Genomic DNA, 14,421 nt, shown 5'->3' on the forward strand with positions numbered 1-14,421 from the left:
GGTAGGCATCAACATCCTGTGGAGGTTGTAGTACCTAAATATGGTAAAGACTCATCAGACCCAGCTTCATATAGGCCCATTTCGATTCTAACCCATGATTATAAAGTGTTGATGTCTGTAATGGCCAAAAAGAATGGCATAGGTGATGTCAAAATTGATATGAACCAATGTGGTTTTGTGGAGGAGAGGCATTTGACAACATTAATAGGGAAATGATGATGCAGAGGAAAACAGAGTGAAACAAAATACTGTTATTGGTGGGTCTTGAATGCAGAGATAGCATTTGACAGACTAAGCTGGGATTTTACGAGTAGGGCAATGGAAGCATTTGCATTTCCTGATACAGTAATAAGTCAAAGGATATACGAGGCATCAAAGGCAAAAATCAGAGTGGGGGGTTCCTCTCTAAAGTTGTCCAAACAGAGGAAATAGACAAGGAGATGTCTTCTTTCCCCTTTATTTGCATTATATTTACAACCGCTGGCAAAGATAAGGGACTAAGACAATCAAAGATAAAATTGGTGTGCTGTTCAAGAAAAGTTGGCTTTATTTGTACATAGTGATATTTTGTATTTGATGGAACCAGAAAAGGAAATCTCAACAAAAACAAAACTTTGCCTATGTCATAAGTGATAATTTAATAGTCCTACATTTTATATAAATGAAAAACCATATTGACATAATTTTAGTTGCATAGATCACTTCTATCCAGTCACTGTCAGTCAAACGTTACATAGCTCACTCAAATCCTGCCGCCTTCTAAACCTACTTTGTCGTCTGCATAAATTGTTCCCACAGTTTCTATTTTTATCTTTGTAATTTGTTCCTTCCCTTTTATAAAGATCCCATTTCCAATTGTTTTATCTCTGTTACTAGAGCCACTACTTCTAGTACAGTTGGTTTACACTTTGATTTCCATTCCCTAGTAATTGCTTTTTTGGCAGCTACTATAATTAGACTCAGCAAGGCCTTACTATGTCTAGGCAATTCAGATTCTGTATTATAGCTCAAAAAATAATTTCCTTTGTCATACCAATTTGCTCAGCCAGCATTTCTGATAGTCTGCAGGGAATTTTTAAGTTTGCCAACTCATTACACTCCCACAAAATATGTTCCCAGTTGCCACTTTCTTCTCCATCACACATCCAACATTTGCTGTCTGCCTGATTAAAAATTCTTTGGAATGTACTTGGGGTATAAAAATATCTGTCTTTCAAGCAAAGATCCTAAATCTTCTAGACTTTATTACATATTTGGGAGACATGAATATATCCCCATTGTTTCTTTGTGAATTGCTTATCGAACCTCTTCCCAATCCTTTCTAACTTCCTTTGATTGATTATTATAGTTAATATGTAACACACTAATTATTCCTTTCTTAACAGCAGCTTCTTTTCTAGTTTCTACTAAAAACTCTACCAGTGCTGCTGTTTCACTTAGGACCCCCCTATTTCTTTCTCTTTGCTTATACTCCATCAATCCTTGATAGGGAAGGCAGTCTCTAGCATGCAGTCCAAATGAATTCTTGGCCTCTCCCCATTTTATTACCTTTCCCTCTCTTATTTGCTCCCAATATCTTGGTTCTTTTGTCAGTTTTCTTCGATAAATTCCAGCCACTTTTTGCCTATTGTCTTCATCCCTAATTGCAGTCATCCCTATCTGCCGATTTTCCTTTCTTCATTCCCATGTTGGCTTAGTTCTTGGAATACTTTCTGCTTTATGAATATAATATTCTGTATAGTTATTGTTGTTGTTCTTAAGGATCTGCATCCAAAATCCCAGTTGTTCCTTGTTTTTTGAGCCCCCTTTCATCACCCCTTTCCACTTTGATTTATAGGTTTCTGCTTTTGCTGTGTATGGGAGCCAAAACTGTGTAGCTCTGAAATGCCCATTCAAATCGGGTAATCCCAGACCACCTTCTATTGGAAGAATCTGCTTATACCACTTGACTCTTGCTGTCTTCCCCCAGATAAAATCCTTCAGCTCTTTATTAATTGCTATCCACAACTTCTCCTCTGGTTGATAAAAAATATGCCTGACCTGTGTATAAAACTAAAGGGACGAAGAACATTTTAACTGCGTTTGTCTTGATATCCATATCCATAAAACAGAGATTACAGTTTCTCAGTTTTTGTATTCTCAAAAAAGTCTCTTCCCACATATCTTTAGCTGCCACACCAGAATCCTTTTTAATCCATGCTCCTGAGTACTTCATTTTATTATGTCCCCATAAATATGGATATTGCTTAAACAGTTTGCGTGTGGGTACATAATTTACAGTATTGCCTTTGTTTTAGGTTCATTAATTTTGTATCCTGAAAAGGTTTGAAACTTTTTCAAAATGTTCCGCAAAACTGAAATGTCCTTTTCTGGTTTTGTCAGGTGAAAAATATCTGCAAAATACAGCAAGCCTTTCTTGACTACCATACCAATTATATCATGGAATTTCTGATTCCCTTATTTACTTTGCCACTTGTTCTAAATATAATGCAAATACAGGAGAGAGACACCCCTGCCTAGTTCCTCTGCGCAAACAGAAATTATAAGAGAGGACCCCACCCATTTTAATTTTCGCCATGGATCCCTGATAAATCCTCCTAATCAGTCATAATTTTATCAAGGAATGCAAATGCTTCTGGTGCCCTACTCATAAATTGCAATCTCACTCTGTCAGATACTTTCTCTGCCTCAAGACCTATCAGTAACAGTGGTATTTTCTTACTTTCTGCTTCCCTCTGGATCATCAATATTCTGTTAATGTCAAATGTTTGCCTTCCCTCCAGAAAACCACATTGATCCATATCACTCAATTTTGTCTTCACCTTTGACATCCTTTTAGCCATTATAGACATGAACACTAAAATAATGGTTCAGATGGAAATGGGGCTGTATGAAGCTGGGTCTGATGGACCTTTATCCTCTTTAGGTATTAACAGTCACCACCACTTTCTTCCAGGATGTTGATGCTTCTCCTCTTATAATACTGTTAAAACCTTCCAGATCTTTATCGTTTTTTTTCTCCTCCTAGCTTCCAGACTTCCACAGGAATACCATCTATTCCTGGGGACTTTCCTGTGGATTGGTTATACATCACCATTTTATCTCATCTCCTTTCCTGTTCGTAATTGCGCCTCATCTGCTTCTAACCTTGGCATATTTAATGCTTCCATAAATATTTCCATTTAAATGTTTTTTGATTTACACATTTCTCTGCTTCATACAAACTTTAATTTTTGAAGTATTTCTAGTACCTTTACAGGATCTCTTGTTAGCTTCCTTGTTATTGGCTTCCTAAGCTTGGCGACAAACCTTTCTACTTCCCGTTGCCTGAGTTGTCCTGCTAAAATGTTGTGTGTTCTGGAGTTATACAAAAAAAAAGTTGCTTAACAGCAATCCTTCTAAACTCGTGCATATCATTGAGGTAATCCCCTTATTTCTGTTTAGCATTCTGCAATTGCTCTTCCTTTTTCTGTGAGATCCGCCCTGTTCTTCTATACTTTAACCTTTGTCAGTCCCTCTAAATAATTCTTGTTACTACTTAACCATATCTCTCCATCTTTTATTTCCACTCTATTTTTAAACTCCTCTCTAATTTTATCACACTCCCTACCTATATTTTTAGAAGAATTTTCTGTCTTCTCTGATAACTCCTGATTAATTTTCCAGTACCTATTCCTTAAATTCCTCTCTCTTCAGTAGATAGGTGGGAATGTGCCATTGTCTCCTTTTTATTTCATTACCCTGCATTTTTATTTTAGTTATTATTGGTGCATGATCTGAAATAGTTATTGGATGTGTATCAGAACTTTCGATTAAATATACATGTTCCCTTGAAATGTATGTTCTGTCTACTCTAGACCAATTTTTGTATATTTGGGAATAATATGTAAATTCATTCCAAACTCATACTACTGAATTCACATCTTCCATGCCAAATGTTTTCATAAATTTCATCAAAAATCTACCCTTCTTTGTTAAATTTTCCCTGCTGGCCCCCCAGATGCATCTTCACTGCTGCAAATCAAATTCCATTCCTCACCTATAAGTAACATTCCCTGCTGAAAGCGGATTGTTTCTCCCAGAGTTTTCTTAAGCTCCATTACAGCAGTTTTAGGTGGAATATAAATACATCCTAGTGTAAGCCTCCTCCCTTTCCAGTAGCCCCTTAGTTTTGCAAATCTACTATTATCTTTTTTTCTACTCTTTGTCACTATTGGTGCCCCTCTGGCAATTGATATAAGTTCTCCTCTCTTCCTTTGCCCCAGGTATTCCACTGAATAACCATCCTGAAAACCTTTCTTTGTCAAATTCACATATTCATTTCTTTCCAGACGTGTCTCCTGTAGCACAGCTATTTGCACTCTACATTTTTAATATAGTTCACTACTCTTTTTTTGTATATATCTAAGACCATTCACATTTAAAGATAATATAGACACATCATTATGTTAAAAAGTTATTCCCTTTTATGTTTAACAGCTTTTTTAAGTGTCTAGTTCCAGATTTTGCATTACATGCATACAGTAATGTTTAGGAGGTTGCTCTTTTACAGTTATTTCTTGTCATATCCATTTGAGCCTGTGTCACATCTTACAAAACTTTGTCTTAGAAAGCTCTCAAGCAAAAGCAAATACACCCCTAAAACCTATTAACTTAATACTTACACAGAAACTATGTACATCTTCAAATATTGAAGTTTTACTGTCCTAATAAGAACAGTTGTTCCAGACTGACAGTAGCACTCACAGACTTGGATTAACCTAAAAGGGAGGTTGTCCAAGCTAAGATGCATGGTACAGCCTGTGCTGCTGCTACGTGCTGTTTGGTTTTGTCTTGTCTTTATTACTCTCCCAGATTGGGAAAACACTTGAATGCTTTCAGAAAACATTATCTCCTAGCCATTGAAAGAAATAAGTATTCTGTTTTTATTGTTATCAGATTGTCCATTGAGACATGAGAACCAGATACAGAGTTGCTTCTATAAGCACTCATTTGTTTTCTAGACAGTGTTCTTTTTTATGTGGTTTCTCTTAAAACCCTGTTACCAGATCAAGCGAAGGGCTTTAATACAGTCATTCCCATATGTAAGAGTGAAAAAAGCACATCAGTTTTTCTTGTATCCTGCTCTTTTGACCAGACTTGCACTCAAAAACACCTGAGAAAACTTTACTTTATAGCATGCAGATTATATCATGCATTATAAAAACACTATTAAGAACAAAAATTTGTTTTACTCTCTGTTAACTCTTCCCCCTCATAAATGTTATTCCAAACATTAATGGCATGAAGTAGGGCTTATGCTTTAGAGTTCCCTACAAGTGTGTAACAAAGTCAAAAAGTCCAATATTTCCAGGTTTTTTTTTTGCTCTGTCTTGTTTCACCAATATAATTAATACTTTGTAATCCCACATTTATTTGGCAATTTCCAAGTTGCTAATTTTATTCTGTTGATCTCTATCTCCCAAATCCAGTTACTTTGTTTCCAGAATACCCCCAGTTCTTCTAATCAACTCTTGTGCTTTTTTCTGTCTCAAACATTTTCTGTTGAAATGCTGGAAAAGGTTTCAGTGGCATAGTTTGTCTGATCTGTAGTAGCAGAAGAACAAGAATCAGCATTTCCTGTTTCATAACTCAGTTTTCTTTTGGGGGGGGTAAACTTTTGTATTTCCTCCTTAGCATGCTGTGCATCAAAAAAATGATTTTGTCCCTCCAGGAAAGAAGATTCTGCAAGTAGCTGGGTACAGCAGCTTGAATCTCATGCCTGTTTATCGACATTCCCTGATTAGTGGAATAAATGTACTATTCTGCCTGTTGTACAGTGAGTAATCATTTTTCACAGACACTCTTGTCTCCCGCTTTTAGTACTTTGTCCTTCTGATAGTTTTGTCAGAATCAACTCCTGCTGGTATGAATGCATCTTTACTATTAAAGGTTTAGGTTACTTTCTCTTGGCCATGTTTGGAGCATATGCACAATGTGCCTTTTAAATTAACAACTCCTGCTGTGGAATACCATTCCAGTTGCATATTTGTGCTTTCATAAAATTAATATTTTGTTCTTTACAGCTTCATTGGTACAGCAGAAAATCTCATGTTTTCCTTTTGTGCTCTGTCCTCTAATTGTTATTTTTTAAAACTTCTCTTTTTGAGCAGTCTTGTATTCAGTCAGGCTTTTCTTTATTTCATCTTCTGATTTTTGCAGTTTTATCACCTCTTGTGAATATCTTTTTAAAGCTTCCTCCATTTTTCCAGCATTTTATTTGAGTTGATTTACTCCTTCACTGTTTCATTTATTTTAATAATCTCTGAGTTAGATTTATTTTTCCTCTAGGTTACTGGAAGTCATGGCTTTGCGCCAAAGCTGGAGCTTGCACTGCTTTTTGCTGAACAGCTACAGAATTCTTCCCAGTCGTCTTTTTCCTCATCTTTTGTGATTGACTTTATTTCAGGTTCTCTGAATTTCTTTTTTGTTGGCATCCAGGCAGTGTACTTACTAGCCAGTTACTGAAATTTACCCAAAGATACGAGTTTACTGCCTCTCTCTTCTGAGTTTGTTTTCACACTGGGAGACCTGAAATTAAGCAGTTACTCAACGTGCAACCATCTTGGAAGTCCCAGGCCATCTCAGTGTTGTGTAATATTCTAAGAGAGTTCCATTTTTTGGGGTATATAAAATTAATGAAAATGAAACAAAGGATATGACTAATAAACTGTGTACCACATGTGAATTGGGCCAGCAATTTATGGGGACATAATAAAATAAAGTATTTAGAAGTATGGGTTAAAATGATTTGGTTATGGCAGCTAAGGATATGTGGGAAAAGACTGAACAAAAGATAATATAAAAACAGAGTGGAAGATTGTGCTTATGGATAGGGATAGCAAGATAAACAGTCTTTTGGCTTTTCATGGTTAGTGGTCCCCACAGCAGAACTCCGGTCCGCAGTGAATTTTTACAGTGAGTTGCCAGCTTGGTGCCCAATCTTCAGAGAAAGCACACCCACACATGCATGCACCTACCTGCATGTCTTTAAATTCAGTCGACCACGAGGAGGACATGCAGACTCCATACACAAGGTGCTCCAGCCGAGATTCGAACCAGAGAACCTCTTGCTGTGAGCGACCGTGCTAACCACTGCACCACCGTGGTCTGGATATAGATGAGGATAGCAAGATAACCAGCAGTAAATATCTTTTTAGTCCCTCCCTTTAGTGTTATACACAGATTAGGCATATTTTTATCAACTGGCGGAGAAACTGTGGACAATAAGAGTACAAGAATTTTAGATGGGTGGAAGAGGGCAAGAGTCAAGTGGGATAAGTTGATCCTCCCAGTAGAACAAGGAGGCTTAAAATTACTTGATTTTAAGAAATATTTTACAGCTACATAGTTGAGGCTCCTATACGTAACAAAAGCAGAAATATATAATTCAAAGTAGAAAGGGATGATAAGCGGGGGGGGGGGGTGTTCAAGAAACAAGGGCACAGATCCTTAGAGACTAAATTTATACACAGTATTATATTCATAAAGTAGAAGAAAGTATACTAAACATTAGGTCAGCATGTGAATGGAGAAAATAGATGCTGCTGATGAGGATGACTGCAATTAGGGGCACAGAGAATAGACAAGAGGGGTTAGAATTTACTGGAGGAAGCTGGCAAAGGAACCAAGGTATTTGTAACAGAAAGGGAAAGGTAGTAGAATGGAAAGAGGCCAAGATGATATTTGGATTGCAAATTAGTGGTTACTCCGAAATAAATCCCCGATAGAAAAGGCATAGACAAAGAGAAAGGGATAGGGGAATCCTAAAATGAAAGATCTGCACTGGTTGAGTTTTTAATTGAATCTAGAACAGAAGCTGCTGTTAAAAAGGGGATAATTAATATGGTATAGAAAAATATTGCATGATAACTATGGGAATCATTCAGAAGGGGTCAGAAAAGAAAAGTTTGTGGAGAGAAATTAGATGTGCAGTTCACTAAGAAATAATGGTAGGACGTGTGCTTGGCTCCCCAGTATACAACAAAGTGTAGAAGATTTAGGATTTTTGCCTGTAAATGTTTACATAGATACTTTTGTACCCCAGCCAGTCTCCAAAGATTTTTTCCTCTTGTAGATGGCACATGCCGGAGTTGTGATGGGGAAGAAAGAGGTAACTGGGAGCATATGTTTTAGAAATGTAGTGAGTTGGCAGACTTCAAGTATTTACCTACAGAGTATTCTGTTGGGAATACTGGGTGGCAAATGAGTGCAACTGATGAAATGATTTGCTGAGCTGGGATACAAGATCTGAATTGCCTAGACATATTCAGGCCTTGTTAAATTTAATTCTGTTGGCTACCCCCCCCCCCAAAAAAAGGGCAATTTAACTAGAAAATGAGAATCTAAACCAACTATATTTGAAGTAGTGACTATTGTAATAGAGAGAACAGCAGGTGGGATCTTTAGAAAAGGGTAGGAGTAAATTACATAGAAAAAATGGAAATTGTGGGAGCAATACATGCAGACAAATGCCTTGGAGAATGAATGTGGTTTAAGAGAAGGCAGGCATTGAGTAATTATGTAATGTTGCTTAGATTATAAGATTTTAACAAATTGTGATATATAATGTTTATAAATGTGAACTTGTTAGTGTCATTTGATTACTTTTTATATAAATGTAAGTTTGCCAATGTCACAAGTGATAATTCAATAAAGGTGTTCCGTTTTTTAAATTCTGTTTGATGTCTCAAACATCACCAGGATCCTTTCTCAGTGGGGGATCCCTTTGGTCCTTTCTTACTTGTGTGAACTGCTCCATGCCAACTTAGTATGCTCTGTTAAATCTCACTTGTCAGCCATCTGCTTATTTGCCCTTGAGCACACCTTTGACCTCTCATTTTGATGTCAAGCAATTCCTTAAAGGTGTCATCCTTATCAAGCCCCCAAGAAAACCTATTCCTCCTCCTTGAGACCTTAATATTTGTCCTTGAAAAACTGATTCTGGCTCCTTTTGAGCTTGATGCTTTTGCTTTAAAGCATTGTGCCTGGAAGTCTGTTTTGTTGGTTGCCCTTAATACAGCCATAAGTGTTTCTGAATTTCAGGCTGTGATGGCGATTCTACCCTTATTGATTTTTCGTAAGGTCATGGATGTTCTTCATCTCACATTGCTGCAGTCCTTACATATGGGTAGTCCGCTGTCCTCGGTCGGCCCGAATACCAAAGTATTAGGCTGACGTCGGTCAAGGCGCTTTAAACTGACATCAGGACGTCAGGGTACAAAAGCGCATGACCGACGTCATTTCCTCAGTCTTTTTTGCCGCATGGTCCGATGCAGAAGCAGCGTTGCAAGTGCTGTTCGGCGTTCTGAAATTTTTCAAATTTGGAGTTTCAGACCGAATCCAAGTTGGCTAAGTACCCCGTTGGGGAATATTTTGGTTTTTTCTTGCCTCAGTATTTTACCGGATGTCAGAAAAAGTGAATAACTGTATTTCTTGTGGGAAACAGATACCGCATAGGGATTATCATTCTTTGTGTATTCCTTGTTTGGGGCCTGAGCACGACGTTGTTGGGTGTCGCATTTGTGCTAGGTTCAATAAACGCACTATTAAGCGCAGGTTGGATTGTGCTAGGCTGGTCTTTGGGAAGCGGTGCAATTATAATATGCCGTCGGATTCTCCGGCGCTGCGAAGAAGCGCAAAGACAAAGCAGTTAAACCCAGGCAAGATGAGTCGTCCGTTCCGGATGCCGGTTCTTTAGAGGCTTCAGTGGAACCGGTGGTTCCGACGGAGACTTCTGTGGAGTCTCAGGGGGAGACTTTGATTTTGCAGGAGGTGGTCTCTCAGGAGGCAGGTCAGGCTGAAGGGGCTTCTCAAGTTACTGTACTCCCCTCCCTTCCTAGGGTGGTTAGGCCTTCTCCTTCTGTTTCCAAGGCTTCTCCCAGAGGCAGGCCAATTTTAGCTTCTGTTGGTGTCACTCCTAGTTCAGCAGGGTCTGTGCCTAAGAAGCACATGCTTAAAATGGCAGAAGATTTGATTACTCTGATTAGAGGTTCTTTGCCCCCTCCTGATAAGAGGCCTAGGTTGGAGCCAGAGTTGGGAAGTTTTGAGCAGGCTTCGGATGTTTCAGAGTCTTCAGCTGAAGACTTGCAGGAGTACTCTCCTTATTCTGATTCTGATGCAGATGATTCCACTCCTTCTGCTTCTCCTCCAGAGGATTTTTCTTTTCAGAGACACTTCATTCTATGAGGGAACATTTTAAGTGGGAAGGTCAGGACTTCTCTGATTCTCGGAAAAGGCTTAGGAATTTTTGCTGTTACCCCAGCATAGGCCCTTGGCTATACCCCTGTTCTGGATGTTGTGGAAGATGTGTTTGCAGAGGCTTCACTTAATCCTGATTCTCTGCCTCCTGCTCCTGTTAAACCGGATAGGTATTACAGGGTGCCTGAGGCTCATAAATATCTTTATAAGAGTCCTAGGGCGGACCCAGAAACTATTAGTCAGGGACCTAAGGGTGTCAAGGCCTCTGTTGTTAAAATCCGGTTCCTCTAGATAAAGAAGCCAGAGCTTTGGATAGATGGGGAAAGAAGGTCTATACATCTTCTACCTTAGCTATGAGGGCTTTGAATTGCCAGTTTCATATGTTGAAATATCAAAACTTTCTTCTTTCTCAATTGAAGTGTAAGGTGGATGCTCTGGCGGAAGGCATTGAGTGTAAGGAATTACAAGATTTGGTGCATGTCTCTGAACAGGTGGGTAAGCATTCATTACAGTGTGGTTTTGATGCTGTGCAGGCCTCGTCTAGGGTGGCTGCCACTGGCTCAGTTCTTCGCAGGCACGCCTGGCTGAAGGATCAGAATTTATCTGACCATGTTAAGACAAGGATTTTGGATGCTCCTTTGCAGTCTGCTGTGTTGTTTGGTTCACCTGTGGAGTCAGTCTTGAAGAAAATGGAAGACAAGGCTAAGTCTATGCAGGCTGTTAAAGATTTTTTGCAAGTTCAGCCTCCGAAGTTTAGTAGGAATTGGCCTGCTAAGGGGTGGACGTATCCTTCTTATGATTCTCAGTCTAGGGGTAGATCTAGATGTGGTAGGGGCAGAGCTCAGAGCTCTTTCAGACCTAGAACAGGGAGTTCACCTGCACAATCTTCGGGTGAGGGCAGGGGCCAGTCCTTTCGTAAACAGGCCCAATGACCTACTTTTTCAGCTGCCAGATCCTTCTTGCCTGGCAGCACCTTTGGGAGGAAGGTTAGCACTCTTCAAGGAAAATTGGATGTTGATTACCCAAGACAAATGGGTATTGGATATCATACACCAGGGTTACAAGTTTTATTTCCATACCTTGCCTCCTTTCAAAGGCATGCCGGACGTTCCTCCTCAGCAAAGACTAGAGGCTCACAAACAAATTTCTCTACTACTTCAAATAGTGGCCATGCAACCGGTTCCTCTGCCAGAAGTGGGCCTAGGATTTTATTCTCGCCTGTTTCTAGTACCAAAGAAAGGAAACACGTGGAGACCAATTTTGGATTTATCTATCCTCAACACATATCTGGACATTCCCAAGTTCAAAATGTTGACGTTACAACAGCTTTTACCTCTGTTGGGCAAAGATCACTGGATGGTGACTCTGGATCTCAAGGAAGCTTACCTTCATGTTCCTATCAGGCCCAGTTGCAGGAAGTATCTGCGTTTTCGGGCTGGGACTTCACATTATCAGTTCTCTGCATTGCCCTTTGGCTTATCTACTGCGCCCAGAGTGTTCACGAAGGTTCTGGCTCCAGTGGTAGCTTTCTTCCGGCTAAGAGGAATACAAATCTATCCTTATTTGGACGATTTCCTGATTCTGGCCCAAGAAAAGGACGAACTTCTTCATCATTTACAGTATGTGATGGCAGTGTTAAGATGCCTGGGGTATTCTGTGAACGAAATAAAGTCCGGTCTAGTACCCTCTCAGGACAGGTGCTTTCTGGGTGTGAGACTGAATACAGCATCCCAGATGGCCTTTTTGACCCCGGACAAACAAAAGAATCTTTCTCTTTACTTCCACCAATTGTCTCGTCAGTCCAGGCTGACTGCAAGGACAGTCCTTCAAGCCTTGGGGTTCATGGCATCTTGTATTCTGGTACTTCCCAGTGCCAAACTGCATATGAGGAAGCTACAGTGGTATCTCAAGAATGTATGGACACAACACTGCCAAGATTTGGACACTGTCATTCAGATAATACCTTGCATTCAAAAGGAATTTTTGTGGTGGGCTCAGGAATGTCACCTAAACAAGGGACTCTGTGACCCGGCCAGAGGAGAGTCAGATTTTAACGACAGATGCCTCAGACAAAGCTTGGGGAGCTCATCTAAATGGAAAATGGGTACAAGACACGTGGCCTGCCAGACTTCAACATCTACATATTAACTTGAAGGAGATGTTAGCAGTCCAATTTGCATTGATAGCTTTCAAGGATTTACTTCTTCCAGGGCAGGTGTTGATTCAAACAGACAACACAACTGTCATGTGGTACATCAACAAGCAAGGGGGAATGCATTCTTATCCTCTATGCAGACAAGCAATGATTTTGTGGGAGACTGCTCTCAGTTTACAGCTAAATCTTCAGGCAAGGTTTCTGCCAGGAGCACAGAACTCCTTAGCAGATGTGTTGAGCAGACAAATTATGGATCTCCACGAGTGGAAATTGGATCCTCATGTATTTCAGAGATTGACAGTGTTATGGGGAACTCCAGACATAGATCTGTTCGCTTCTCCACTAAATTACCAGCTGCCAAAGTTTTGCACAAAAGGTTTCATCCCACAGCTTGGAAAGTGGATGCTCTCTCTTTCAATTGGAGCAATCTTCACGTGTATGCCTTTCCACCTCTGCCTCTCCTCCCAAAGGTACTGCTGAAGGTCAGACAGGACAAGCCAAACATGATTTTAATAGCTCCAGATTGGCCTCGACAGCACTGGTACCCATTACTGAGAAGTCTGGTACAGGAGCCTCCATGGCCTTTGCCTTCGATTCCTCACCTGCTGTCTCAGGAGAACAGTCATTTACTCAATGTCAAACTTCATTCTCTACATCTGACAGCCTGGCATATTCGGTTCTAAACCCTGGAGGGTCTCCGCTGCCACAACAAGTTTTGAATGTTATTTTGGAGGCCAGAAGGCCTAGTACAAGGAAAGTTTACGCAGATAAATGGAGGAGATTTTTATTTTGGAGTACAGCAAAGGACTTTGATGTTTCTAAACCTAATTTAAGTGTTGCGCTTCAATACCTTACTGAGTTATTGGACAAAGGTTTGTCCTTCTCCTCTATAAAGGTTCATGCTGCAGCAATTTCTGCTCACTATGACTGTGACCCACCATTATTTTCTCAGCCTTTGTTTAAGCAATTCCTTAGAGGGGCAAAGAATATAAGACCCCCACGTAGAGCTCCTACTCCTGCTTGGGATCTCAATTTTGTGTTGGAGAAACTCACTCTACAACCTTTTGAGCCTGCAGCATCGGCAGAGTTGAAATATTTATCATGGAAGACTGCTTTTTTGTTGGCCATTACCTCTGCGAGAAGGGTTTCTGAATTACAGGCCCTTATGGCAGTTGAGCCTTTCTTAATTTTCCACAAGGATAGGGTGTCTTTGCTTACTAACCCTTCTTTTATGCCTAAAGTGGTTTCTAGTGTGGCTTTAAACCAAACTATTCATTTGCCTACTTTTTATGCAAACCCCCAAAATAAAGGGGAAAGGATTTTGCACACTTTGGATATACACAGACAGTTGCAATATTATTTGAGCAGAACTAAAGGGTTCAGGCAGTCTCAGCAGTTGTTTGTTTCTTTTGCTTTGGGTTCTCAGGGCAAACCTGTTTCAAAACAAACTATTTCTAAGTGGATTGGTTTTTGTATTGCTTTCTGTTATTCCCATCATGGTAAGGAGATTCCAGCTGGGATTAGGCCTCATTCCACTAGGGCTACTGCCACTTCTACAGCTTTTTTAAGGGGGGTGGCTACTAAAGATATTTTGGAAGCAGCTACTTGGAGTTCAGTGCATACTTTCTCTAAGCATTACCACCTTCCACTTTACTCTAAATCTAGGGCTGGATTTGCCACTGCAATTTTACAGGGCATTTTGGCAGCTCCTAATGCTTTATAGTTTTGCCATCCTCCCTTACCTCTGCTTTGGGATTCTACCCATATGTAAGGACTGCAGCAATGTGAGATGAAGAACATAGTACAGTTTTGTACCTACCATAAATGTAGATGTTCGAAGATCCACATTGCTGCAGTCCAATTTACCCTCCCTCCTTCCCCTCTGTTGTTGAAGGTGGTGGTGTGGTTTGTGTTGTACATATTGTAAATATGGTTAGTGCACGGGTGGTTGGTTAGTTTTTGCTGGTTTTTTGGCTTTGGCCTTTCTTGTTAGGGCCTTCTGACATCTGGGGCAAGAAAAGACTGAG

General features: G+C 40.0%; 1 protein-coding gene across 1 annotated transcript in view; it reads left to right on the forward strand.

Annotated features, from left to right (window-relative positions):
* The window catches only part of CASTOR2 (cytosolic arginine sensor for mTORC1 subunit 2), a 1,552,528-nt gene that overhangs the window by 1,162,604 nt on the left and 375,503 nt on the right, over positions 1-14,421 (forward strand). The gene's annotated exons all lie outside the window — the stretch shown is intronic.

Source organism: Protopterus annectens, chromosome 13.part0 (genome assembly GCF_019279795.1).
Source record: "Protopterus annectens isolate FY-2018-M chromosome 13.part0, PAN1.0, whole genome shotgun sequence".
NCBI classification, from domain to species: Eukaryota; Metazoa; Chordata; order Ceratodontiformes; family Protopteridae; genus Protopterus; species Protopterus annectens.